Source organism: Heterocephalus glaber, unplaced genomic scaffold (genome assembly GCF_053883595.1).
Source record: "Heterocephalus glaber isolate CG9 unplaced genomic scaffold, H.glaber_assembly_v1.0 deba00001497, whole genome shotgun sequence".
NCBI classification, from domain to species: domain Eukaryota; kingdom Metazoa; phylum Chordata; class Mammalia; order Rodentia; family Bathyergidae; genus Heterocephalus; species Heterocephalus glaber.
This window is the reverse complement of record NW_028258320.1, coordinates 3,401,674-3,429,410: the sequence shown is the minus strand read 5'-3', so window position 1 is coordinate 3,429,410 and position 27,737 is coordinate 3,401,674. Positions and strand designations below refer to the sequence as shown.

The window sequence follows — 27,737 nt, the reverse complement described above, 5'->3', positions numbered from 1 at the left end:
TTTAGAAATCCACAAGGTCAAGTCAGACCTTGGGATTTCCAGACAAACACAGGGCATTTTGATTTGTTCGCTTCATTTCTGCTTTTAATGGCACCCTCTTCTCTGCCAATAAAGGGCATTTCCCATGCCAAAGGTGTAGGGATCTTTTCCCACTGTGACTTCTGAGGATGAGCTTCCCATAGGGCAGTGAGACTCTGGCTGCAGGACTTCAGACTCCAGAAGCTGGGATTTCTTCTAGGAACCCAGGCTTCTCCAAACGCCCAAAGCATGCTGTATAGACTCTTTTTTCCTACCCTGCCATCCCTGCAGGCTCCACCCCAGGCCTCTCTTCTGCAGGGGTCCCTTCCCAGTGCCAGCTGCCCAAGGTCCACAGCCCACCTCATCTTGGATGCAGTGCTGCTTGCTGTCACCTCTCCGCTCCTCCACCCTCCACAGGCCCTTTGCTCATTTCTCCAGCTTCATGGTATGAACACATGCAGTCCTACCCAGCTGTCCCCATGCTCTCTGTGGCCTCTGCCTCCCCCCTGGACCTGGACCCCTGCCCATGGAGCTCCACCCCCATTCCCCTGACACCCACCAGGCTGCACTTCCTGCTGGAAGTCTTTCTGGAGCCCCTTCTCCCTCCTTGACACTCTGTTCCTCCCGTGATCAACATCAGGCAGATCTACTGCTTCCTGAATTACAGTGTCTCACACTGGGCTGAGACCTTCTTCTATCAGCATCTTGCTTAACAGGAGTCCTGGTGCCCAGCACACAGCCTGACACTTAGCAGATATGCCAGACTCTGCCAAGGTTCAGGACCCAATATCTGCCCTTCTCCCTCAAAATAAACCCTTCCATCTCTCTCAGCAAGGATCCCTCTGAAACCCTCCTTTCCGATCTCCAATCCATATTTCCATTCAGAAGTGGCAAAAAAAAAAAAAAAAAAGAAGAAAAAGCCAAGCATGGTGGCACATTCCTGTAATCCTAGCACTTAGGAGGCTGAGGCAGGAGATCATCATAAGTTTGAGGCCAGCTTGGGCTACGTAGTGAGTTCGATGCCAACCTGAACTACACAGTAGTAAGACCCTGTCTCAAAAAAAAAAAAAAAAAAAGAAATGGCAATCCAGGTACCACCAAATCCACCCCCACCCGCTGCCAGGTCTTCTTCCCTCCCCTTTCAGACCACCCCCGCTTTCCTCTGGGAATGACACCACAGGCTTGAGGTTCAAAACCACGGAAGTGTCTTTAACTCTTCCCTTATCTACCACATGCCAGGCATTTGTGTGCATTATCTAATTCAATGTTCACAAGAACGAGTGAGTGTTAGCACCATTTTAAGGACACCATGCATACAGAAGTCAAATGACCTGGCCAAGGTCACAAGCACACGTCTGTCTGGGCTGGGACTAGAGGCTAGTGTTGACAGGCTGCCTGAAGGCTTTTGGTGTCCTTCCCCAGAGCTCTTTTGTAGATTATTCAGCCTCCACATCCAGGTGATTCACTTGGAAATGCTCCCTGTGTCAACACTGCACTCACCTGTGTGGACTCTGGCTTTCTGTGGGCACACAGGGCACAGCCGCATTGTCCATGAGGGGGTCGGGCATACAGCGATGCCCTTACCACATGCTCGCCCTGAGCTGGCACAGGCTGTAAGCAGGGAGCTGCCTCTGCAAGGCACTGTCCCTCCCCCTGGCATGGTGGACCCCATTTCTCCTGGGCTCTCCTACTTTCTTCTCCCTCCTTGGCCCCAGGTTAAAAACCTCCCAACAAACTACCTGCATGGACAATAGCTGGGTCTCCCAGCTCTCTTCTCCCCCCATGGTACCTCCCAGTTTCCCACCTGGAGCAGGAGGTCTCAGAAGGCCTCTTGAGTCTCCTGGCTGCCTGAGCTCTGACCTTCTGATCTGCAGATAAGGGGTAAGCACCTGGGCATCTGCACTTCACCAAGTTTCCCGGGTGATCTGCTTACAAGTAGTTCAATTCTTGCTTGGCTCACTTCTGTCCTCTTTTGTAGCATTTTTTCCAATCTTTTTCACAATTCACTTCTTCTTTCCAGTCTTTCGAGCAAAGCTCTGAGGCTCTTGTGCCTGGCTACACCTTGGAGTCACAGGCATTCTGAAAAGTACACACGCCCAGATCCCAGCCCAAACCAATCAAAACAGGTCGGAGTGGAGCAGGCCAGGAAGGTGAGCAGCTGATCCTGGTTCACCCAGGATTGTCCAAGCTTTCCGTGGAAATTCCCACCTCCCAAAACCTCTCAATTCAGGCCAATAGTCATCACCTTACCCGTGGCCTGTATTTGTAAAGTATCTCCAGGCAGTGCTAATCTAGGCAGCAGAGCTGCCTCTACCAATCAGCTGACCTCCCCCAGCATTCCGTGTCAGAGCTCACCTGCCTTTAGTTTACACTTATCTCGGATATCTCAAAATGCGTCCCTAGACCACAGCAGCAGCACCCAAGAATTTGTTTTAAACATTGAAGCCCTTTTAAACAAGTACTATCAACACCTATGATTTATTCAGGTCCCACCTACAGGCTAGGGCCACTGTCAATGTCTCACGTGTGCTCGCCCAAGTTTTAAGAGACACATGAGGTAGTCATTCTGGGGTTGATCCCCTGGGGTTCACTTCTCAAAGCAAAGTCTCTCATTTATTTTTTTTGGTGCCGGGGATTGAACTCGGATCGTCGCGCTTGTAAGGCAGGCGCTGGAACCATTGAGCTAAATCCCTGGCCCCAAGTCTCTCACTTTTGCAACTCTGAGCCTACTAAGTGTGGGTCCTTACAAATGTCCGACATTCCCTCAAGCCATTTCTCCTATGGTTCTGATCCAAAGTGCTTGTCTTAGTCACTTTCCTCATCACTAAGACACAATACCCCACACCCACAATTTAAAGGAGAGGTTTATTTTGGCTCACAGTTTAGAGAGGTTTCAATCCATAGTTGGCTGGCTTCACGTGAGGATGGCATGGCAAAGGGGCATGGCTGAAGAGAGCTGCTCACGGCACAGTGGACAGAAGCAGGGTGAGAAGGGAGGAGTCAGGAAGGGAGATATAACCTTCCCAGGTCAGGCCAACAGCAATCCACCTCTTCCAACCATGACACACCTCCTAATAGCAAGTCAGCTACACTGCACCTATAATTCAATCCCCTTCCAAATGCCCTGTCTATGACTGTATGAGGGTTTAGGGGAACATCTAGATAGAAATCATAATATTCTGCCCTGGCCCCAAAAGACACACATGCATCTCTTTATGCAAATTGCATTCAGTCCATCTCTAAGAGTTGCCAAAGTCCCAACAGTTTCAGCATTGCCAAAAAATCCAAGGCCAACATCGCCTCTGAAACTCTTAGTTGTGCTATCCAAAAGAAGTTAAACACAGCTGACATACAATGCCATGGGATAAATATTCCCATTCTAAAAGGGAGAAATGGGAGACAAACTAATGGAACCAAAACAAGACTGAAACACAGCAGGGTAAATTTAAATCCTGTACCTCATGTCCAGCACCTGTGAGCTCCAAACTATTTGGCTTCTTTTTAATCATTTCAGTAATGAAGCTCTCCTCTGCTCCAACTTTCTTAGCCCCAAAGTTACAGAAGCTTCCTTTCTGGTGAAACTCAAAACTTTTTAAATCTCTCATCCATGTCTATTACTCTTATTCTCAACACAGATCTAACTGAACTCTGCCAACAATTCCCATGCCACAGCCTCAATGTTGAGCTGCATTCAAAATTTCCTCCACCATATTAATTAGTCCACTGCCTTTAATCTTAGCTCCTGCAAACTCTAAGGACATGAACAAAATGTAGAAAACTTTTCTGCCAGAGTATAAAACATGGCCTGGAGTCCAACTGCCAACGGAGTCCTTGTTCCCAACTGAACCCCTCTAAGCCTGGTCTTTACTGGCTACATTATTATCACCATTCTTATCTTCTGAGATCTGACCAAAATTTCCCATCAAGCTCACCTTACAACTTTCTAGGACTTCTCTGGCTGGCATCTCCAAACCTTTCCAAACCTCTCCCATGAATCAGTTCCAAAGGCTTTTGAGCCACATGGTCAGGTAACATCACAGCAATGACTACACTTCTAGTACCAAAATCTGTCTTAGTCACTTTCTTTGTTGCTGACACAAAATATCCTACACCTACAATTCAAAGGAGGAAACGTTTATTTTGGCTCATGGTTTGTAAAGGTTTCATTCCATTGTCGGCTAGCTCTGAGGTGGGATGGTAAGGCAGAGGAAAGCTGCTCATGACGTGGTAGACAGGAAGGAGGGAGGAGCCGGGAAGAGAGATATAACTTTCCCAGGCCGTGCCCAAAGTCCAGGACCCACCTAACACAAGTCAGCTGTAAGGCCCCTGTAATCCAATCACCTTCAAAAGATACCACCTATGATTACATGCAGCTTTAGGGGGACATGTGGATATACACCGTAATAGTCACTGTCGCTGTGAGCCCTGTTTAACACCTCCGGAAGTGGAAGCCAGAGAGGCTGTACAAAGCAGGCAAAGCCACGCTAACACCAGGTGTGCCTCGTTCATGAGCCCATGCCTTGCCTTGCTTCCAGGTGCTTCAGGAAGCACCACAAATAGGTTGCACTTACTGACTTGAGCTAAGCGATGACAAAGGAGTTAACAGTGTGGCCTGAGCTGGTGGTAGAAGCTAAGGCTAGGAGGTCTAGGCCCCCAGGGAGCATGTGGAGCTGATCAGAGACAGCTTGATTTTAAATCCAGTGCAACAGTTCACATGGACTACGCAGCTGGCCCTCTCATTAAATTCAGCTCTAACTCTGTACAGTACATGGTGCTAGGGGTTTGTGGGGCCCGGACACAGAACTTTTCTCTTCTTGCTCAGGGTCAAGACCAATGGAGAAATAGCTGCAAGCAGCAAATAGGGGCCCAAATCACAGCCATGTCTCTGAGAAAGTAGTTGAGTCTGCAGCTTTCGATCTCTGGCCAGTGGATTTTCCAATATCCCACTCATGAGCAAGATCAATTCACACACCCAGTTGCTGGCACATGAAGCTGTCAGTGGACGTCCTCCCCGATGCAGACGCCTGACCTCACCACCCAGAGCTGGCCAGATGCACCCACCCTGCAGGTGGCAGATCCCAGAGAGCAGAGGAGGAGTTGGCAGCCCGGCTCATGACTTCTCCCAGAGTCTAGGTCAAATGTCTCTTCCCTTGAGGAAGTAACGGGAGGGAGAAGCCGGAGTGAGCAGCCAGAATTCCCCACCTCGGTGTACCAGCCCCGAGCCACCCCCAGAGATGCTGCCTTCATCTAGACAGGGAGCTGTGCATTCTCCATTTCTCAAAGTGCCCAGGTGAGGCTGAGATGCTGCCAGTATCGGGCGGCAGGGAGGACCCTCTCTTGGCAATGGGAAGACAGGGAGGTCCCAGGAAAGGCTGGGTTGTCCCTATTTTGCAACCAGGGAAACAAGTGCTCAGGCAACTTGAGAAACTTGCCTTGTGCCCAGAGCTAGTAAACAAAAGCATACGGATGAGTAATGGCAGTCAACAAATAAGCTTTCCCCGAAGTTAGGGTGGACTGAGAAGTTTTCAACCAGATTGGATCCAAATCAGCTAAATGAGTGATTCTCAAACTCGAATGTGTATCAGAAGCATTCTTTGAGAAGGCTGGGGGCAGGGTGGTGGGTTCTGGATTCAGGCAAAAATAGTAAAAGCACCAAAGGGAAAACAAACCATGTTTTAAAGGGTGGAGTGAACCATGAGGAGAGGACAGGGTCTGGGCACAAAGTGTGGCCACAAAGGGGTTAGGATGCTGTCACCTGAAAGACAATTTCCTTCTCTCTTACAGTCTATTTCCTTTCCTCCCTCCTTCCTGATCCACACTTCCTGTGTTGTTAGAACTGCCCTCCACCCCCAGCCCTGCCCCAGGGACTCAAGGAATCTTAGCAATGTCTCCAGTTCTAAGTGCTGGAGGAAAAGAAGTAAAATAAAAGGGGGACCCCTCTCTGGAGGCCTGTATAGCTGTGCAACTTCCCACCGCCCCTCAGGGTCCCCTCCACCCAAGAGATGCCCATTCTGAGCCAGCATCAAAGTGGAAGCTCCCCAAAGCAAGATGGGCACTCAGCCTCCCCCCATCACCCAGCCACAAGGGCTCCCTGCCATCTTTGCCAACCCAGGCCTGGCCCTCTCCATAGCTCAGCTCAGGGCTCATGCCTGGAGTCTTCCAGGACTGTGAGCCTCACAGGATGGCAAGAGGCCCTTCCTCCACAAGCTCATTCATTCATACATTCATTCATTCACAAATGGTTACTGAGCACCTCCCCCATGACCAGGCACCATGTTCATCCTGGGATCCCATTGTGCACAGCTGTTTGCCCCCTGCAGGAGTGGCAGAGAGCACTGGATTTGGAATCAGATGAGGGGAGCTCACACAGGCCCTTCTCACGCTCCACAACCCCCCTTTTCTAACACAACCAGAGTTAGAGGCAGTGGTTTTGAGACAGCTGGTTTTCTGCTCACCCTCTTGCACACAGAAAATCCACAAAGGAAAACACGCTGTTTCAGGCTCAGATAATGCATCGCATGACCACATGCTGTTCTCCCTAGAGGACTTTAGAGGTTTGTTAACCCTCAAGGGGATGCCAACCTCAGGCACTGCCTGGACCCTGTGCTGAGCATCTTAGCTTCATGACCATCTCAAGTGACATTTATTGATCTGCTTGGATGTGCCAGGCATTGGAGAGGACCAGGCAAAGAAGATGCCTCCCTGAGGACCTACAGCTCAAGGTCTGCCAGGAGAGCCATGTACATGAACAGTCCTAACATAAGGCAGGAGGCACACAGTGACAGGAGCAAGGCATCATGGGAACAGAGCAGACAGCATCCAACACAGTTGGCTATTTGCAAAGAGGACCACAGGGAGGGCTTCCTGGAGGAGGTAACAGCAGCACTTTGGTTCACAAAAGAGAAGTAGGAAGAATGAAGTTGAGTCTGGGTGACTTGGTCCCTGGCACTCCAGGCTCATCTTGATGACATCTCACTGAACTTGCCCATGTCCTCCCACACATGCCTCCCTTTCAGAATTCCCAGGTCACTGCTGCTTTTGAAGAAATGAACCCAAATTCATATGCACATGGCATGTCTGTGGCTAGATGTTTCCCTGCTTAGGGCCATGGACTTGCATTGGCACAACCAGATGTACATACAAGGGCACAGGTGTGTGCTGTCATGGTTTGGGAAATCTTCTTTCATGAGTGACTTTATGAAGTGTGATCAAAAATACAGTGAATGCTGCTGCTGAGTGCCATCCAACATCAAAATCACCAGGAAAAGGAAACATTTTGAATAGGTTCAAGACATCAAGGCAGCCAGGACAGTACAACTCAAGACACTCAAGAAAGAGGACTTCCAGAGCTGCTTCAGAATGTGGCAAAGATGATGGGATGAATGTGTTCAAAGTGAGAGGGAGCATTTTGAGGGGGATTCATGGCAATGTGTCTTTTACTGTAATACATTTTGTAAAACTTAAACATTCACCCTATCTCATAGTTATAGATGGGAGAGGATCTGAAGACCAGTACAGAGGTAGATTTCCTATGACAATACACACATGTGCCCTTACATGTACATCTGGTTGTGCCAACAGAAGTCCATGGCCCATTCTCTGGGGATTGTATTCATTCCTCAAGGGGCTTCATCTCATATCACCAAATGCCAGCTCTAAAATGTTCACCCAAGTCTTCACCCAAGACTCTGTCCTCAGAGGCAGCAAAAAAATCTCAGGAACACAATGAGGTCAAGAATTCAGAATTTTCCAGATTCAAATTTGGCTCTGCCATTAACTGGCTGTAAGTCCTTGGGAAGGTCACCTGGCTTCTTCCTTCATAAAAAGAGTAGAACAAGACACAGCTCACCACGTGGTCATGAGGAATGAGTGAGAACTCAGGAATCTACATTATTTCAGATAAAGGACAGGGAAATATTTAAAATATTTCTCAACATATTTGTCCCTGGGAAATCCAAGTAATTAATTTTTCCCCTGTCCTTTCTCTTCGTGTACCTTCTAATAGCAGCGCTTGCCCAGGACCTTATTTCCCCCAGGAAAAGAAGACAGATGGGTCCCCAATTATAAAGGGCCATTATGGTGTGGGGAATGGTGAAGGAGAGGTAATGATGTTTTCTCCAGACTGTAAGGGAGATGGCAAGCCTTTGCATCTCCACAAGGAAAAGCCAGTCAAAGGTGAGGATTTCATTCCCTACTCTCCCTCCAAGATGAAGGGACTGTGGTGTCATTAGGAATACCCCAATGATGTGGAGAGTCCCAGAAGTGGGGCACAGACTGGGAAATGCCATGCCCATGGGGGGAACCCTGCCCCAGAGCCACAGGGCTCTGCCTGAAGTTGGTCAGTGACTGCTGAGGAAGTTACCTGGGGGCTGCTCTCCCACAGGTCCATCCTCTCTTTCCTGACAACAGCTGGACATGTGAACCCTCCACAGAGACATGGATGTCCTAGAAGAGCCCTGAGCCTCAGCAGTGGGTGTCAGATCCTCCTTCAAAAGCCCAGATCAGACCTAATCTGGTGCTGTTAGTGGATCTCAGCAAAAGTCCGGGAAGCAAAGGGAACAAGACATAGCTCAACAGAGATCAGCAGTGGCTGGGTGCCCTTCCCTGGCTGTCCTGAGAAAGCTGCTGCTTCCCTGGAAACCAGACCACATGGGGTGATGCCCTCACAGGGGTCTGCACTGTGGCCTGACAGGACCTCTATCCATGACTACTGTTGTCAACCAGGGTCTAAAATCCCTTCATTGCCAAGTTAAGGTTTCTATGGCAAGTTATCCATGATAGGAAAGAGCTTTTATCTGCACTTCTGAGTGTGATGCCTTCATTTTCACTACTTATTTCATTCAGTGTTCAATAAATAGCATCAGTTACTACATCATCATCATCATCATCATCACCACACAGCTGATCCCCAGAATGACAGGAGGGAGGAGAGAGGAGGATCCGCAGGCAATAGGGCCCCTAGTTTCAAATCTGAGTCCTACTGGCTGGGGCAGGAGGAGAGGGGAGAAACGCACCTTGAGGACCTAGCTCTCTCCTTGGGTTCACCCTCTCTGGATCTTATTTTCCGAAAACCTCGCCAAGCCCCCAGGTGGAGCCATGATGGCCTCCCAGCCCCTCTGCCCCGCACAGAATGGGGACCTGTCCTGCTCTGTTGGGTCTCGTGGACCCCTTCACCTCCCACCTCCCAGCCACCCTGGGAGGAGGGCACAGTGAGGACCCAGGACTCAGGAACTGGCTTTCCCACTTCCAAATTCCAGCACAGTGTCGAGTTTGGCAAGTTCTTTGACCTCCTATGCTTCAGTTTCCCCATCTGAGAATGAGAAGGATAATAGCAATCTGTCCACCAAGTAGTCGTGGGGATTGAATTAGTGAGAAGTGCCCCATGAACAGGGGTGTGCCAGGCACCTTGGGGACACTGAGGGTGGATGAGGGCACCACCCTTTCCCCTCCTGTGGGTCCCCAACACCAATGGCAGCCCCTCTCTGGCTGTGTCTGCCTCTGCCTCCCCTTTATTCATCTTCCACACAGACCCATCCGCATCCACTGCAGAGGCTGTGTATTTTGCATATTTGTTATCTTTCTCCCAACAGAATGAAAACCCCGTGGGGCGGTCATATCCACCGTTCATTGCTGTGACTAGAATTCCTGCCCAGCACATAATAGGTCCTTATAACAGAAAATGATTATATAAAATCAGCTTACCAACTGGATTAACAGGCAAGCTATGTTTTCCACGAGTCCCAGTTTACTCATCTAGAAAATGGGGTTGATGTTTCTGCCCCCAGGGTGGTGAGAGGTTTACAGGAAGTAACATTGGTGAACGAGCCCACTCTAGCCCTTGGCTGATGGGCAAGGACCAGCATTGGGCCGACACAAGCAGGCCTGGAGTGGTTAATCCCAGGCTCCCCTTCCCCCAAATCAAGGAAAAGTTGGGGCTGCAGGGCCCTGGCAGCCGTCCAGGTGGAAGACGGATGTCAGAGGTATGTGCCTGCTGGGTGGCCCTGGTCCTGATGTGGTCTTGACCCAGGCAGCTGGAGTCGCCCCTCCTTCCTGTTGGGAGACACTGCAGGGCCTGAAGCAGTGGGGAGCAGGGGCTGAGCGGTGGGAACCTCCGCCTGCCTGGGTCCCACGCCACATCCTGGCCTGGGAGGAGGTGGGCCTGAGGCCCAGACTTGTTTCCAAGCTATTCCCCAGAGGCCTGCTCTCCCGCCAGCCCAGTTGCGCCACTTGGGAGAGGGAAAGCACAGGCCTCAGCACAAGGAGGCTGTGGGCCCACAGCCCCAAGGTTAGCCCTGGAGTCCCAGTGCCCCCTGGCAGGGGAGGCAGAGTATACCAGGGCCAAGGAGCCTCACAGGGCCAGGTCACAGGGGGACACACCACAGGACAGTGGCTCCAACCCAGGGCTTCACCTTTTCCAACTTCTTACAGTGCTCCAGTTCATCAGCAACTTCCCCCAGAAGCTGTCCCTGTCCAAGACTGATCCAGAAAGAGAGAGGAGCTGACAGGTGTCTTCGACACATGGGAAGGTGAAATCCATGAAATCCAGGGCTTGCCTGCCTGACGTCCAACACGCACAGTCAGCTCTGAGTATCCTCTGTGCCAGGCACTGTGTGTGTGGAGCAAGGACTCTGCAGGGAGGGGACAGCAGGACCTCCAGAGAGCTGCACAGGTGTGACAAGAGCACGCAGGAGCAGATCTAAGCACCTGGGAGGAGGGAGGGCAAGAGACACCAAGGCGCTGCTACATGGAAAGAATGCAGGAGCTGGTGAATGGGGATGGCTGCTTCTCACCAAGGCCAGCTCAGAATGGCTGCAGGGAGACACTGTCATCTCAATCTGCGGGAAGGTTTACTAGAAACAGAGCCCTGTGTGGGACAGAGTTCTGTGTGCATCCCCAGTACTCAGACCGGGAACCAGCCCACATGTAGAAGGTGCACGGGAAATGCATCGGAGTGCCTGATAACCAAGCAGACACCATGCAGGAAAGAGCACCACTGATCCCGAAAGCCTGGCTCATCTCTTATCCCACTGACACTCACAAAAATTCAAGGGCCGGGGATTTAGCTCAGTGGTTTCGCCACCTGCTGTGCAAGCGCAAGGACCCAAGTTCAATCCCCAGTACCAAAAAAAAAAAAACAAAACAAAAATTCCTATTGCCACTGGGCACGGGGCACAGGCCTGCAATCCCAGCACACTGGGAGGCTGAGGCAAAAGAATCACAAGTTCCAGCCCAGCCCGAACAATTTAGGCCTTAGTGAGATCCTGTCTCAAAACAATTTTTTAAAAGGAATGGGGATGTAGTTCAGTGCAAAGGCCCTGGGTTCAATCTCCAGTAACACACACACACACACACACACACACACACACACACACACACACAAAATCCTATTGCCCCATTTCCTCTTGGTAAGTAGGAAAAAACTCACAGGCTCTAAATCTCCAACTGGCACCAAACAAGGGATCGCCCTGTCTCCAGCAAGGGTGTCTGTCCATCTTGGGACACCTTGCCCCTCACCAGGAACAAAAAGTGGTTTCCCCACTCACAGTCACATTTCCTCAGCATGCCCTGGGCACAGCCACAGGACCACACCCCACCGTGGACAATGGTTGGAATCAACCGGCAGTCAACACCAAGGTATGTGGCTCAGGATCTACAGGAAAGCAGGACCTCACAGTCCATGCTCCCCACACCAGCCATGCACCCTGGGAGGAACGCACAGCCCCTCCCTCCTTGCGTCCTCCAGGGATCACAGTATCCAGTGGGAGACCCCCCATGGGAGAGGGCTATTTAGACACCAGCCCATGAAGCTAGCCTTGGGTAACTGATCCAGTCACCAGCCACTCTCATTTCCTTCTCTATGAAAATCTGTCAAGCTCATACCTCCCTTCACATTTCTAGTATTGATTCACATACTTCTAGAATTCAGCCAATATTTAGTGAGGATCTATCATGCACGAGACCCTGTCACTGGGACTATCCGGTGGTTTGCATGTCTATGTCTCTCCAAAATTCACGTGTTGGAATTTAAACTTCACTGTGGTGGCATTAAGAGGTGGGGCCTTTTGGGAACTGATTAAATCATGATGCCTCCACCTTTGTGAATGGTATGGCTGTGGGTCATGATATATTGACCTGACTGGACTGAGAGATGCCCAGGGGACTGGTAGAACACACTTCTGGGTGTGTCTGGTGGGCATGGCCTTGGGGACTATATGTGAGTCCTTGCCCCTTCCTTTCTGGAACTGTTCTCCTGCTTCACTTCCTGGCCACCACGAACTTTTAAACATTTTTGCTCTGCTAGGCCTTTCCACCCTCATGTTTCTGCCTGAAGCCAGACAACCATGGACTGAATCCTCTGAAACCATGAGCCAAATTAAACATCTCTTCTTCTATAATGTGGGTGTTGGGTATTTTGTCTCAGTGATGGGAAAACTAACTAATACAAATGGACCAGTGCCTTATAAAAAGCCCAGAGGGATCCAGCTTAGGCTCTTTGGGCTTTCTGTCCTTTCCACCATGGGAAGACAGTGTTTGTCCCTCTGGAGCTGCAGCAACAAGATGCCTTCTCCAGGCACTATCCTGCTGGCACCCTGGTCGTGGCTCAGACTCCAGAACCATGAAAAATAAATTTTTGTTTTTTAGAAATTAGTCTGTAGTATTTCATTACAGCAGCATAAATGGACTAAGACAAGGTAGGAATGCAAAATTCAACCTGTTGTAGAAACTTATAGCTTAGTGAGAGGAAGAACAGTGTTATTCAAACACTGGGCTAAATGTGACATCGAGGGGCAGAGAGGAGAGGGAACTGCACCTACCTGAAACAGGGGAAAGAAAGAAGGTTGAAGAACTTTAAAGAAGTGGTGACCTTTGAGCTGAGTTTGAAGGGTGGCTGGGTGTCCCAAGTGCAAACCATCAGGTCACAGGAAGAGGGAGAGTTAAGAATGTGAGGGATGGGGCCTGCAGAGCTTGGGAGGCTGGAGTGTATAAGGCCTGAGAAGTCACCCATTAGGGTCCATCAGGGTGGGATTCACCCTTCCTGGATTCTGGAACTGGGTCTGGGATTTTCCAGATTCCCCTTGGGTTCATTAAAAGATTTTACACTCAAGGAAGTTGAGGGCAGCACACTTCACAGAGGGAGAAGGCACTGAGTAGCAAGGGGCAAGCTATTCCAAGCATGGGGACCCCAAGGAAAGGAACTATGGAGCATCTTCCGGCTACTGGCTTGGGAGTCCAGAGAGCACTGTCACACACAGAGAGCAAACGTGTGTGGAGCGATCAAGCGCCACTCTACAAACTCAAACCCACTCTTGTGTCTCTGGAAAAAACACCCCTCGGGGGCTGGGGGGCTGTTCCTCCCCTCTTGCAATGCCACTCCCACTGCCCGTTCTCTGATGTGACTTGCAAGGGGCTTCCTGCAGCATTTTACATGTGAGACAGCAGAAGCTTTGGAAGGGGGCCAGAGGCCCAGGACCCACAGCAACGTTCTCCCAGAGCTACGTCTAGAGCCCCACCCTGGAATTCACACCACAGATTCTCCTCTCCTACTACAGAGCAGTTGCAGAAAAACCCTGGTTGGTTCTTGGTTTCTTCTTAGTTTCTGCTGCAGGTAGTAGCTGTAGTGGGAAGAACAGCTGCAAAAATGCATTACAAAAATAAAAACAAGAATTTCCCCCAAACTTAGCCAAGACTCATCAGTGAAGATTTCCCCTAAATGTTGTGAAAATCAATGATATTTCTCAGTATTCTAGAAACGAATTCACAATTTCTCAGGAGCTTTATCCCAAATGGTCCCTCTGAAGTCTGGCATTTTAAAAAAAAAATCCTCCACCCCTTTTTCAAAGAAAAGACGTTCCTAACAGCCATCCCAAAACATTCAGACGTGCCAAGTTGAAGTTACGAAAACCTATGGTTGTGCATACTCACTACCATTACTTGACTACCACCAGCATGATTTTTCATATTCCACATCTGATCTTTATGGACATTTCCTATGTATGTCTTATGTACATTTCCTACATTCAAACAGTCCTAACATAAAGTGAAAAACATCATCAGCAAAAGCTAAAAGCAAAGAAGCCAGCCTGGTGTATGGGGGCTAGAGAATTTTTGGAGGGTCAGATGTTACTGGATGTGGTCTCCAAGAAGGAGGAACTGTTGGTTACAACAGTTATACACCAGTTTCTTGAGGATCCATTGAATGATGCAAAAGACAGAGGAAGAGATGAGATTCCCCCAACCCCAAAACGCTTCTCTGTGGCTTTAGAAGCCCCCAGAGACGTTCATCTTTTGAGAGCTTTGTTTTTCCCAAATGGCTTCCACTTCTTGCTATAGAAGGAAGGGAGCCCTGATATTCCCAGGGGTGAGAAGAAAGCTTTCAAAAGTCAAAATACATCAGCCACCAACCATCCTTTAGTTGGACTAGCCACACAGTCCAAGAGCTGGGTGTACACCTCCTCCCCTCCCACTGCAGCAGACAGCAATTGTGGTTTTGTGATTTCTCTCCATCATCTCTTAGGGCAGCCAAGTCCTGAGCCTACAGACAGGCAGAAGCTGGACCAAGATAGATGTCCTATGGGAAAGCGCATGACATAGACTTTATCCAATATTTACCAATACAGCCACACCTTCAGGGCACGAGAAAGGTGGGCATCTGCCCATCTCCCATGAAAAACCGGAGCCCATAAAGCCCAAATGAGTTGCCCTGGGCCAGCCAGCAGTGGCAGACAGAACCCCATCTCTCTCCAAACCCATTCTACCCAAGAGGTACAGGGATCATATCCAAGGGGATGTGCTGTTTCCCTGCTCTACTTTGCTCTACCACATTGTGCCTGTATGTCCTGCACACCTGGGAGAGGATGTATAGTTAGATACTTGGCACAGATCTGGGCACATGGGGCCAGTCCTACCTGTGCTCCTGGAAACCCCTGAGCTCAGTTACACCTACTGAATGACACCCATGGCTTGATGCTGGTAGTGGAGGCCAGCATCGCCTCCTTGGAACCCCATAGAAAGTGGGTGAGCAGGTGGATATCAGTCAGTTTTCTTGTTTCTGAGACACAATACCTGATACCCACAACTTATAGGAGAAGTTTCACTTGGCTCATGGTTTCAGAGATTCAGTCTATGGTTGGCTGGCTCCAAGGCAGAATATCATGGCAGGAGGGTGTGGTGGAGTGAAGGTCATGGTGGCCAGGCAGCAGAGTAGGGGAACAGTGCCAGAGAGGAATGGGTGAGGGACCATACACAGTCCCCAAGGTTATGCACGAATGTTCCACTCAGACACACCCAGGGGTGTGTTTACTGATCTGCTGGGTGATTCTTAATGCAAGGAAGCTGACATATCAGGATTAATGGCCACAGTGGGCTTGCATATGAATGCACAGCCAGGCCCAGAAAAGTGCCCTAGGCAGAGCTGGGCTGATTCCCAGCAGTGTGGTTCTCTATTGTTCCCTTAAAGAGCAAAATCTGTTGTAAATTCACACCAAGACTGGACATGGATACACAGCATCCTTGGACAGGGCTCCCCTCGCTGATGGCAGATCAGCAACCACAAGGCCACCCCCAGATCTCCTCTCATCACTCTGCTCTAGCAGCCAGATGTTGGAATAACCCAGCTCTGGGAAAGACTAGCAGGTCCCAAGAAAGTCTCTTTTGTCTCTCCTTTTTCACTTTTCCCCAGCTGGCCTTTCTCCTTGGGCTCTGCCCACTCCAAAAACATCCTGGAGAAGGAAGGAGGAGCAGCAATTGCTCTGGACCCTGCCTGGAGCTGTCTCCCTGACCACGCGACTTCCCAGCCACCCTACTGCTGAGCAGACACCAGCACGTCCCTGGCTCACACCTTCCCCTCTCCTAGCACGTCCTCCACGCATGCTGACACAAGCTCCTCTCCCAAATTGAATCTTCAGGGCCATCACTGTCAGGAATTGGGCTTTGTTTTCTTAATTAACTGAAATACTAACATGGATGCCCAGGAGCTGGCAGGGGCCTAGCCTTCAGTAGCTGCTACAAAAAATTCTTGCTTTGAAATCTGGATCACTCATGCCCTGCTTGCGGGGATGTCAAAACAAACAGGGGTACTTGACCACAGGGTGCAGGGGCTGGGCAGGCTCAGGTTACAGGCCGGGACGGATTTAGCTACAGGATGCTCCACTGCCCAACAGGTGATGAGATCCTGCTTTCCCAAAATGGCACAATTGAACCCCAAAAGCCCCCTGCTGCAGTATGGGCTGCAGGGAACAAAGGGAGAGGTCACTGGGGTTCATGCCAACAATGTTTCCTGGTGGGCGTGGAGCTGGGGGTGGGGGAGGCAGTGGAGACAGAAAAGTCCTGCTCATTCCTGCCCTTGGGGAGATAAAGTTAGAACCAAATAACTGGAGTATAGCATCAAAGGGTCACTAGTGAGGCATGTGCAAAGTGACCAAGTCACAAAGAGGAGGAAGTCACCATGTTAGGAGTAAGAGGTAGAGAAGGTCATGGCAGGACGTGAAGGGGGACATCTGACCGAACAGGGAGTTGAGCTCTTAAGAGCAGATGGGATGCAGAGGTGGTGGAGGAGGAAGGGCATTGCAGGTGGAGGAGAGGCTAGGAGGCAGGAACAGGGACCCTGTGTTCATGGAAGCCAGGGCGGTGGGCTGGCAGGGGCTCAGTGGCACAGAGAGACACACCTTCAGGGGACATGCAGATCACAGACAGCTGGCCATGCTTTTCATCAGAGGCTGACTCTGCCCAGGTCCACAGTTGGCAAACTGTAGCCCACAAGCCAAATTCAGCCCCTGTCTGGGTGTAGCCATTATCACTGCAACACAGCAACACCCATTCCCTCACAGGTACTCGATGGTGAGACAGTGATCTGTGGTCCCCATAGCCCCCCAAATATTTACTATCAGGACCTTTACAGGAAATGCTTGCACACTCTTAACGTAGAAGATGGACAAGGAAGGCAGGGGTGACTGCCCAGGACCAGCTGAGGCATCCTAACCAAAGTGCAGATGCCCTGGTGCATCATGCATAAATTGGCTGACCCCAAGTTACCCTGGGGCAAGACTCAAAAGCCAGCAGGAAAAAGAGATCCATGAGGATACAAAGGGCAGGTCCTGCATTTCCCGTCTGTCTCCTCTAATGCCCAGCCTCACCTAAAGCTCAAGAGACCAGGCCAGCACAATGTCCCCTCCATGGGCTCAGAGTGGCAGGGTCTGAGTCACATCCACAGATGCCTACATCAGGGCCACGCTATGGGCATCTCACCTAACATCTGAGCTCAACCGCTACAGAGGCTGGAAGTTGTGAAGGACTGGGGGACACTGCTGTTTGGGAGGAAATTACACAGCATTCTGGGGAAGCCCACGCTTCCCCTTGCAAAGCCCTAGACAGGAGCAATGGTTTCTGGGAGTCAGAGAGGCCATGTTGGAAACAGGGAGCCTGGCTTCAAACTCAGGGCTCTTCTCTCCTGACTTGCCTGATCCTCTCTGGCCCTCTGGCCCGGGTCCATCCTGGCTGGAATGTTCAAATCCGCTTTGCCCAGCAGAGTCCAGCCTGCCCCAAAGGGAAGAGGTATCACCCCACGTCCTCATCTGACACCCTCACCACATTCCTCCCTTCCAGCAGGAGAATCAGTGTCGCCTTTCTGAGTCTTTGGGCCTTCTGAGCATACACTGGAGGACCCCATTTAGAAGCAAAGCATCTGAAAGTTAAACACTATCATTTTAGGAAACCACCCGGGGTCGGCTTGCAACCCAGTAACCAAGACTCAAACCTCATGCCAATAGTAGGTTGTATGGTGGTCATTCACGCTTCAGCATTTTGAGATTATTCTTAAAATGAAAACGAAATGTAACATTTTCCAAGGAAGAGAAAATTCTCAAGCAGAGTTCTCAGACTTGGAAGAAAACATTCCCACACTCCACCCAAGGGTCTTGGGCCCTGGTGTGGAAGACTCTGGATGGGGTGAGGACACAGGACATGGAGCTAGGCTGGCCTGGGCTTCTCCCAGCCTTTGTCCCCTTGCGCATGAGTGGCATGTGGGAGACCATCCATTCAACTTTGTTGACCAAACAAAAGAAGGATTACAAGAATGAAGAGATTCAAGCTCTGACTCTGCCATTTAGCAGTTCGGGATCCTTTGACAAACTATTTAACCTCTGAGCCTGAGTCTCTTCTTTGGTAAAATTTACAAAATTATTCATGGCTCAAAGAATTCCTGCCTGTGGTGAATGAGACAGGAGGGCCTCCGGCAGGGTGACTCGTGTGCTGGAGATAGAGAATAAACGGCCACTACTGTTGTCACTTTGTAAGGATGGCTCCACTCCCATGCACCAGACAACTTTCCAGTGCTTCACCCTCTCTCACTTTCTGTTTTGGTAAATCCCCAACCCAGAGCCTGGTACAAGCAGGAGCCTGAAAAGCATCTGTTAGAGCAGAATTCAGCAGAGGGCTTCTCTGATTCGGAAAACCCTGGCCCCGGTGAGTGCCAGGGGCAGAAGCTATTACGTTAGCCTCCTCCATGGGAGGCCACCCGTTTGGCACCGGTCCCAGCTCTCCCGACCTTACCTGAGCATTCAAGGCCAAGGAGCTCACCTGTATCTGTGCCACAGGAAATGGAGCGGGGCAACCCCCTGCTCTGCAGGGTAATGGCTCTGCACCCCTCTTCCTGTGGCATAGACCTCTCCCCTCTTTCCTCTTGTCCCTGCTTCAGGTTGCGTGGGCCTCCCCCCTAGGCAGTGTTCCCAGGCTTCAGCAATAACAGGCCTCCATTCTTCTGGGCCTGGGCAGACCTGCCCCCTCCCTCTGTGACACTGGGCAGCGGCCCCCAATCTGAGGGGATGACATAGACCTTTCTGGGGCCTAGGGAGCAAGCCCTGTCCGGTCTGTCTCTCACTCCAGGATGCAGAGGAATTGGCTCGGATCCTGGGCTGAAAGTGGCCCAAAGGGTCACTGACTTCGGCCTCAGGCTGCAAATGTCACTTGGCCTCGGGCATCTTCCCAAACAGCCCTCCTTGACCACACTTTGTTTTCTCCAAATGAGGGAGAGAAAAATGACATCTGCCCCTCCCCCACTCTTTCCTCCTTGGGCCAGGCTCCAGCAGTGTCCAGATGTCAACCCCCAAGGGTGACAGCCCCTAGGAGGAGGGGCCAGGGCTATCCCCAAGTCCAAGTCTGAGGGTCACTAACCACTGGACCTCCCAGCCCCACCCCTGTCTCCCTCCCTGCCTTGTGGATGGATCGGGTCACACTGGCAAGAACCACCAGGACTCAATCAGAGCCTGCAATCTGCCCGCTAGGGAGCAGGATGCAGCGGGATCAGCACTCACTTACCAAGTTCATCCAACTATTTTCCTACTTTCTTTTTAGTGATCCTGAGCTCAGTCCTCAAGAATGATCCTCGTAGGTCCCAGAGCCACTGCAGAGTGTTAGGAGCCCAGGGTCACCGTGGGGGGCTGGGGACAGAGCTCTTCTGTGGGCATGGACTTCTGGGGCCTGCACTCCTCCAGAGGCCCCACCCTCAAATCCAGCCCAGGAGGGTCCCAGCTGCTGCCCAGATCGAACCCCACAGTGGCAGGGCTGGCTGTCAGAGTCAGAGCATAGGGCTGTCTCTTAAAGGGGCAGCCTGCCCAGAGCCCCAGGGGAAATGCTAGGACGAATGGAGCAAAGGAGGATGAGGCAGCGATCTCCAGGGAAAAGCTCTGAGCATGCACAGATCCAAGGTGCTAAGCATTGACAAGCTCACCCACCCCTCTGGCTTGTGGGAAACTTTGGCAGAATGGCCCTTCCCAGGGCAGGTTTCCACCTGCAACTCTGGTACAGAGCTGGACTCACCAGAGGGCAGTGACTCACCTGGGGACAAACATGAATGACCTACAGTGATGTGCAAGCCACTGCCCCCAGTGCCCTGTGGGAGGGAACTGCAGAACTTGAGGCCACGGGTACTGTTACTGTTGTGGTTCCCTTTGGGAGGATGAGAAAACCGAGTCCCAGAGAGAATAAACTGCCAATCTCAAGGGATGTGAGTAGAAAAGTTAAGATTTCAACAGAATCGAATGTACTGGGCTTCAGCTCCTCAGCTTTTGGAGAGAATCCTGGAAAGCCACGCTATGTCAACCCGCAACTGCTGCTCAGACATGGACCAGTGTCAAGTTCATGCCTTAGACCTTCGAGACATGAAGGTCTTGAAAATGGTCACTGGAAGGAAACACCCCCTCCTCTATGGCTGACACCCACATTCCTGGAGGGAGGAATTATTTTCTCACCTTCGCGGTTGTTTTTTCAAAATATTTTCTCCATTCTAAAAGAAGCAGTTACTTTTTATAAATAAAACAAACATAAAAATTTCACTTCTTATCTCCTGCTCAAATGTTGCAAAGAAGCTTAAATACTGCATGTTTTCCTTATATGCAACACCCAAAATATAAATAAAGAGCAAAATAAAAGATAATAGGAAATAGGAAGATAGAGCTTGTGCAAATGGGAAGGAGACCAAGACTGAGGGAGGGAGGGAGGAAAGGGAAGGAAATGGAAAAGGAATTAAGATATGTTATGGACAAGTACAGGAGGAATGTAATCATTATGTGCTGCAAACACGTACTAATGAAAATGAAAACTGAAACAAAGAGAATCACCTCCCCCCAATAAAACAAACCAAGCCGGACTAGAATGAGAAGATGCGTGTGTGCTCCACGCAAATACAGAGGCAGGAAAACATCCAAAGCAAGAGACTGAGACAGCAAAGCTGGGATGAAGTCCACTGGAGTTCAGGTTCACCGAGGATAGAACTAAAGGCAGGGTTTTGTTTTTTTTTAATTTTTTAATTGAAAAGCTTTTTTTTCCAGCCAAAATGGAAGTCAAAAGTTTTTAAAATCTTAGTATTTAAAAAAATTCAGTAACAAAAACGTCCAAATCCCTCATATATGATTCAAGAGACTTCATAAATTGACCACCAACTCCCTCTGCAGCTTCCTGCCCACACACTGTGCCCCACCTGCCCCACCCAGTACCCAGGCTGGACTGTCACAGACATTGATGACCGGGCCTCCTTAGCACTCTGCAGTCTGCTCAGGCCTCACATGCTGCCGGGGATGCCCTTGCTTCCTTCCAGAAAGATTCTGGCATCAGCAAGACCAAGTTCAGTTGTCCCTACTGCTGTGGAATCTTCCATCTCCTGGAGAAGAACCGCTTGCTCACTTCTCTGAGTTCCCTCCAGCATTGCCCTGTCTATGGCCTGAATGCCTGTGACTCCCCAGAATTCATATGTTGAAGCCTTACTCCTAAAATGATGGGATTAGGAGGTGAGGTTCTGTGAGGTGATTAGGTCATAAGGATGAGGCCCCCATGAATAGAATTTGTGCCCTTTTATAAAAGAGACCCTAGAATGCTGCCTCACATTCTAAAAGAAGTAGTTACTTTAATAAAAAAAAAAAAAGAAAGAAAAGACTCTGCTTCCTATCTCTTACTCAAATATTTCAAATGAGCCAGACTAGGACAGATAAGAACACAGTGCCAAGAGAGCCACCTGTGAACCAGAGATTAAACCCTCACCACATATCAAATCTGCTGTCTGCTTACTCATGGACTTGCCAGCTTCCGGAACTGTGAGAAATATGTCTGTTGCATACATTCCCAGTCTCTTATTTTGTCATAGCAGCCTGAACCGACTAAGATCCCAGGCAGAGCAGAGCTGGCATCACACTGTATTCTAGTTAATTCAATGTCTTTGTTTACTTTCCTATCCCTGGCACCTAGTAGAAAACATTTACACTAGTAATTATCATTATTTAAAAGGTTTGCAGCACTTCACCTTCTCATTTGAATGTCATCAGCGGCTGGCCTGGGTGGGAAGCAGCAGTGTCCACTGCAAGTCGTGGAGGAACTGCATAGTGTCTGAGGTCCTTGTGGCCCTGCTCTTTGGAGTTTGGCTTTGCCCAGTCAGCCTTCAAGGGCTGGCCGGGCTCCCTTGCCCAGTTTCAGCTGGGCAGACTGTTCCCATCCCCTGCCCCTGCCCTCTGCGTGCTCCCCAATGTGCCCACCCAGCACACCCTTCTCCTCAGTCCCCCTCCAGCCAGGCGCAGGCCCAGTGGGCATGGGGCCAATGCTTCCCAGCTGGGACACAGCACACACTCTCTCAGCTAGTGAATGCAGCATGGTCAAGGTGACAACAAGGCCACAGCTTCCAGTCAGAACCCACAACAATTCTGCCAGCTTTGGGACAGAAACCCCACGAAGAGGGCAGGAACCAAAGGTGCACAAAACTCTAGAGCCAGAAGGAACCTGATGGGTCACATTGCGCAAATCCCCTCTAGACGGCCAGAGAAGCGAGAGCCCAGAGTGGAAAGGGACTTGTCAGAAACACCTAGTGAGATAGTGGCTAAGTGACAAATAGCTCCTGGACCTTTCTCATGAGTCTGATCCAAGCAAGAAAAAGGCAACTTCAAGAGATGGCCCCAAAATAAGTCACAAAGGTCAAATCTGCAAAGCTGTCTTCAATGATAACAGTGATTCAAATGAATCTTGAATCCACTAACTCACAAAGAAAACACAGCTAGCAAGAAAACAATCAAGATAAAGCGGAGGAAGGTGTTTAGCAACAGTGTTCAAATTTAGTCCCTGGAAAGGCCAGGCCATGACCTATTCCAGTTCCTTCCACAACCTCTCCCACAGCAAATAGGGCTACAGGTGCAAGTCCACGTCTGTGCTGACTTAGCAGAATGCATCAGAATGGGGACACCAGGTTGATATTTTTTTTCCATCCTCAGATAAAATTATTTACAGTGGTGCTGATTATTGATGCTTAGTCAAAAATTATTGGTCCCCACTCCCGGCTCCAGGCACAGACCAGATGGTACTTGTGTATAAGGGGGGCCATATGACTAATTCTGGTCCCTGAGCTAAGAGCAGACATTGTGTGTTTCCTGGCTCATTTTATGTTTCCACATGCCTGAGCCTGGGGCCAGATACTATGTCAAACACCAGTCTAGATGTTGCTGTGAAGGTGCTTCTTTTTGGATGAGATCAACATTTAAATAAGGCCACTTTGAATAAAACAGATTCTCTTCTATAATGTGCATAAGCCTCATCTAATCAGAAAAAAAGATGGGCTCCCAAGCCAAAAGGAACTTGGTCCCCACACTGCCTGCAGACTTGAGCTACAACCTCAGCTCTTTCCTGAGTCTCCAGCCTGCTGGCCTGCCCTGCAGAGAGTGGAGCCAATTCCTTATAATAAATCCAGATGGATGGATGGATGGATGGATGGATAAGGAAAAGAAAGAAAGAGGAGAAAAGAGAGGAGAGGAGAGGGAGAGAAAGAGGGAGGGAAGGAGGGAGAGAAGGAAGGAAGGAAGGAAAGAAGGAAGGAAGGAAGGTTGGTTGCTTCTATTCCTTCTGTTTCTCTGGAGAACCCTGACTAATATATGTGTTCTTAGCAGTCTAGAGCTTTTAATCCGCAAGATCAGGCTCTTTTCCTTTGTTGTAGCAATCACCAACATTTAAGATGGCATCTGTTTTGCCAGCCTAGGATTTTGAGTGACTATAATGAGCAGGAAGAGCCCCTCTGTTAACTGAGGATAGACAAATAGTAGGAGAAAGAAATAAATAAACTTATGTCGTTATAAGCACTGGGATATGAGGATTGTGTTACCCATCCTGACTGAAGAGCTGGCTGTTCGTCTTAGACTTGAGGTGCCAGGGTGTAAAAGAGACGTCCAGAAAAGTAATAGAACCATAAAAGGATTTTGATCCTGCTCCCATTCCAATGCATTCTGCCAAGTCAATGCAGAAAGGGACTTAGACCTGCATGTCCTCTTTGTCGTGGGAGAGGTTTCGGAAGGAGAAGGTCGTGGCACTGAGAGTCCCAGGCCCACAGCCCTTCCTCTAGCTGCACAACTTCCCCAGGTGTCTGTCCTGGGGTCCTAAGAGTCTCAGCCCCAACTTTAACCAGAGTTGTGTAAATGCATCAAAAGTGGAATCTCACTGGTGAAACTTCCCTAGAAAATGCTCAGAGTTCTCCCAAAGAATCTGACCTGAGCATGGAATGGGAAGCTTGCCAAAGAACAAAAGTTTCCACTATGGCAACAAGAATGTGAAACATGACCTAAAAAAAAGAAAAAGAAAAAAGAAATCTTGGTACCAGAAATGAGACGATAAGTATTTGTAAGCCAAAAACCAAAGGCCATTCCCTTGTTCTTGTGAGGTTTCCTGCTGGAAGGTCAAGAAGACCACAGAGGGGACTGGAACAGGGAGGGACGTCCTTCGCTCAGATGCAGAAGGGGTACATGTGCAGCTTTGGGGAAGCGGCATCACACAGCACTGAAGATTCCTTTAGAAGTCATCTCCTTCCACAACCTCTCCCACAACAAAGGAGGGATATAGGTCTAAGTCCATTTCTGCGTTGACTTGGCAGAATGCATTGAAGTGGGAACAGGATTGAAATCCTTTTAGGGTTCTATTTCTTTTCTGGATGTCTCTCTTACACTCTAGCATCTCAAGTCTAACATAAACAGCCAGCTCTTCCGTCAGCATAAGTGAGATTATGCTTGGTAATGCACAATCATATTCCAGTGCTGTAAAACAGCAGAGATTTTTTTCTTTCTGCTGCTACCTGTGTATGCTAGGCTGCTGAGACTCTGTCTTTCTTGTCAATAGATACCTCCATTCCTCTGACCTTAAATACACTGCAGAGAAAAACACTGGGGCAGAATAAGATGCAATGGGCTCGGATGATTAAAGGAAGAATCTAGCTTAGACCGATGGCTCTCAGCTAGAGGTGGTTCCCAACCCTATCCCCAACCCAAGGAACTTCTGACAATTTCTAAAGATGATTTGAGTTATTTCAACTGGGGAATGCTACTAGTGTCACTTTATACAGGACAGGGATGCTCCTGAACATCCTACAATGCACAAGACAGGTCCACACAATAATGAATTCTCTGGCCTAGTACCAAGGTTGAGACATGTTGGTTGAAACTTAATCCCTAATTATAAGGATGTGAAGTTTTAGAGAAAGAGCAGGAAGACGATTTACAAAGTGATGTACTTCAGTGGAAAAAATATTTTCGGATACAGATAAACTCACACTGACTGTGGCACAGAAGCATTCTGCAGAGTAGCAAGGTTCATAACTGTAGGGAACTAAGTCTCGTTGCTGCTCTCCCTTCCTTACACAGGAGGGAGCCAGCCTGAGAAGCAGAGAGGAGGGCCCCATTATTTAGAAGTTACCTTTGGATTTGCAAAATGGAGCAAGGAACAAAGTGGAGACATGAGGCTGAGGAACACACAGAGTGGACGGCTCCACATGATAAAGAGAGGGACTTGTTCGGGTTGCTGGGGAGAGAGGGGGAAAGCCAAATGGCTTAACTTTTGGCCAAGCCATCTCTTTTAGAACAAGGATGCCTACTATTCAGTTTCAAATTGCTTGCACTGTTGTACTATAAACACCACCATCAGTCTCCCCAGACTGCCTCCCCATTTACCATGTTTATAAAGTCCCACGTGCAAATGGCGTGTGTGTGCATCTGTGTAAATCAGAGACCCGGGGCTAAATTCCACATGTGAGTCAACACTGAAAGCCCACAGTACATGACACTTGCCATGGGCTCACTGTGTGCCAGGCGCAGCTCCAATGTTTGCCACACAGCCTCCCTGGATGATCACAGCAGCCCCAACTGGGACAGCACTGTTATTTCATATTAGGGAGAGGAGGTCTAGGCAGAGGGACGCTGAGCCACTCACTCAGGGACACCCACACAATGGGTGAATCCCGAGGGTCTGGCTCCAGAGGCCATGTTCTGCCTGTGGCCAAGATTAATAATCATCTCACTGGATGGGAACGGGAACTCAGTGTTGGAGCTGACATGAAAAATCACCACCTCTTCCTTGGGAATCTTGAGACCAGAGGTTCTCAGATGTTAGTGTGCACCCGGATCTCCAAGTGAGACTGAGCTCCAGCACTGGGCTGTACCCCCAGAGGGCCAAGATTTGGGGAGCCCGTGGCAGGCCTGGGGATTGGCCTTTCTAACTAGTTCCTAGGGGGTGTGATGCTGCTGTTCCTAGAGCCCCAAAGACCCCACTATTTGAGAACAACTGCCCTTCATTTGTAAGGGACAGATTCAGCCCATTCACCCTGAATCTCTAAGATAGGATTCCTCAGGTGACATCTGCTCACCATATCAGCTACTAAGTGGCTTCAAATTGGAGCAGGACCATTCCAAAAAGAATAAAGCAGGGGAGGGAGGAGTGTTGTGTGGAATCCAACCTGGAAGACTTCCTGGAGGAAGAGCTAAGAGATGCAGACTGAGATCAGCATCGCTGATTTCCTCCAACCTGCTTGATGTACACCAGAAAGCAGGGCTCAGGCACTGAGCTCCTTCCCTTGGGCAAATTCAGCTGATCCCCTCCTCATGAGCGCTAGGAAACTCCCTTGTTCTTTGGAGAGTCTTGTGAGAAGTATGTGGTTAGGAGACATCCACTTCACAGTACAGCAGCAGTCAGGAGAGAGATGAGCGAGACACCACAGCCCTGTCGCCAGGTAGTGTAGACCCTGCTTGAGGTTCTGGATTTTCCTGATTCTTAGTTTCAAAATCAGCAGCATGGAGCTCTACCAGCAGGATCTCCGAGTTGTAAAAACCAATATTCTGGGAAGCGTTTCTTATAGGGTCCTTCTACCACCGAGCCCAGTAACAACACGAGTGCACTGTTCACGGCCAGGGTGACCAAGCCAAGGCTTAGGGTAGGACTTGCTGCCTTGCTGCCCACAACGAACACAGGAGTCACGAGGTTGAACTTTAGGTCCTCCTCATTTACAAGCTTTTCCGAGCCACGGAGCAACCCAGTGGTTTTACTGGGCTCTGATCATATCCCAGGGTTTTAGGGCCCTTCTCCCCAAGTTCTGAGCTTTTCTCTACCAAATCTTGCCCAAGACCCCTTTCCATCAACCCGGCTCCAAACTTCTCTCCTGCTGAGCACACGTGGTGATTCTAAGCAGGGGATCCAACCAGGATACAAGGCTGTCTCACATCTGTGCTTACGATACGCACTCAACCCTCCTTAAAAATGCACGCAGAGAGAAAAGACTGGAACTACTCTTGCCAAATACGAAGTGGGAAGGCATGTTTCCCACGAGTGGTCTGTGGCCAGGTGGGAGGCTGGGGGCCAGGAGGTGGAGAGGCCAAAAGATCTAAGCTCCTTTCTGTCCTCCAGCGATGGACTTGTAAGGAGGCTGACTGTAGTTTTGTCTTCTGCCTCGAGGCATTTTTCTATAATAAACCTGAATTTTCTTTTTTTAATAATCGAGACAGAAGGTTGCTTTTCTTCTTTTCAACTTCATTTCCTTCTAAAGCTTTTCTTGATTATAACCCTCTCCACATCTACTCTGCTCACTCAACTCACGCACTTCCTCTTGGCTGTGTGCCTGGTTCTCGCCCTGCCTCTGAATTTGCCTCTGCAGCTTGCTGAAGGTTCCTGAGCAGCTTTTCTCAGTATGGACCACGACTCCTCCCACAAGTAAGCTGAGCACCCCAAGTAGGAGGAGCTGCTTCCTCCCCAGGCAAGAGTAGCTGGATCATTGCCTACCATGCATTCTTGGGGGACCCATACCCACCCCCAAATCTCACTTACAGAGATCTGCATGCAGTTAGTGGTCCTTGCAGAGCAACTGCACAGAAAGTGGTTTGTGTGAAAAGAACCGTGTGCACACACATGTACGCACACACACACACACACACACACACACCCCAATC

At 49.6% G+C, this 27,737-nt stretch overlaps 1 protein-coding gene across 7 annotated transcripts in view; it reads right to left on the bottom strand.

Annotated features, from left to right (window-relative positions):
* Window positions 1-27,737, bottom strand: part of Daam2 (dishevelled associated activator of morphogenesis 2) — a 108,541-nt gene that overhangs the window by 59,867 nt on the left and 20,937 nt on the right. The window contains exon 1 of one of the 7 annotated variants that reach the window (XM_004846633.3): window positions 1,952-2,086. The exons of 3 other annotated variants lie outside the window; for them this stretch is intronic. The gene's annotated coding sequence lies outside the window, so the exon portion shown is untranslated. Of the gene's footprint in view, window positions 1-378; window positions 398-1,822; window positions 2,087-27,737 lie in introns of those variants that run through there. 3 more of the 7 variants (XM_004846632.4, XM_021259870.2, XM_087184486.1) reach the window with 3 other exon arrangements.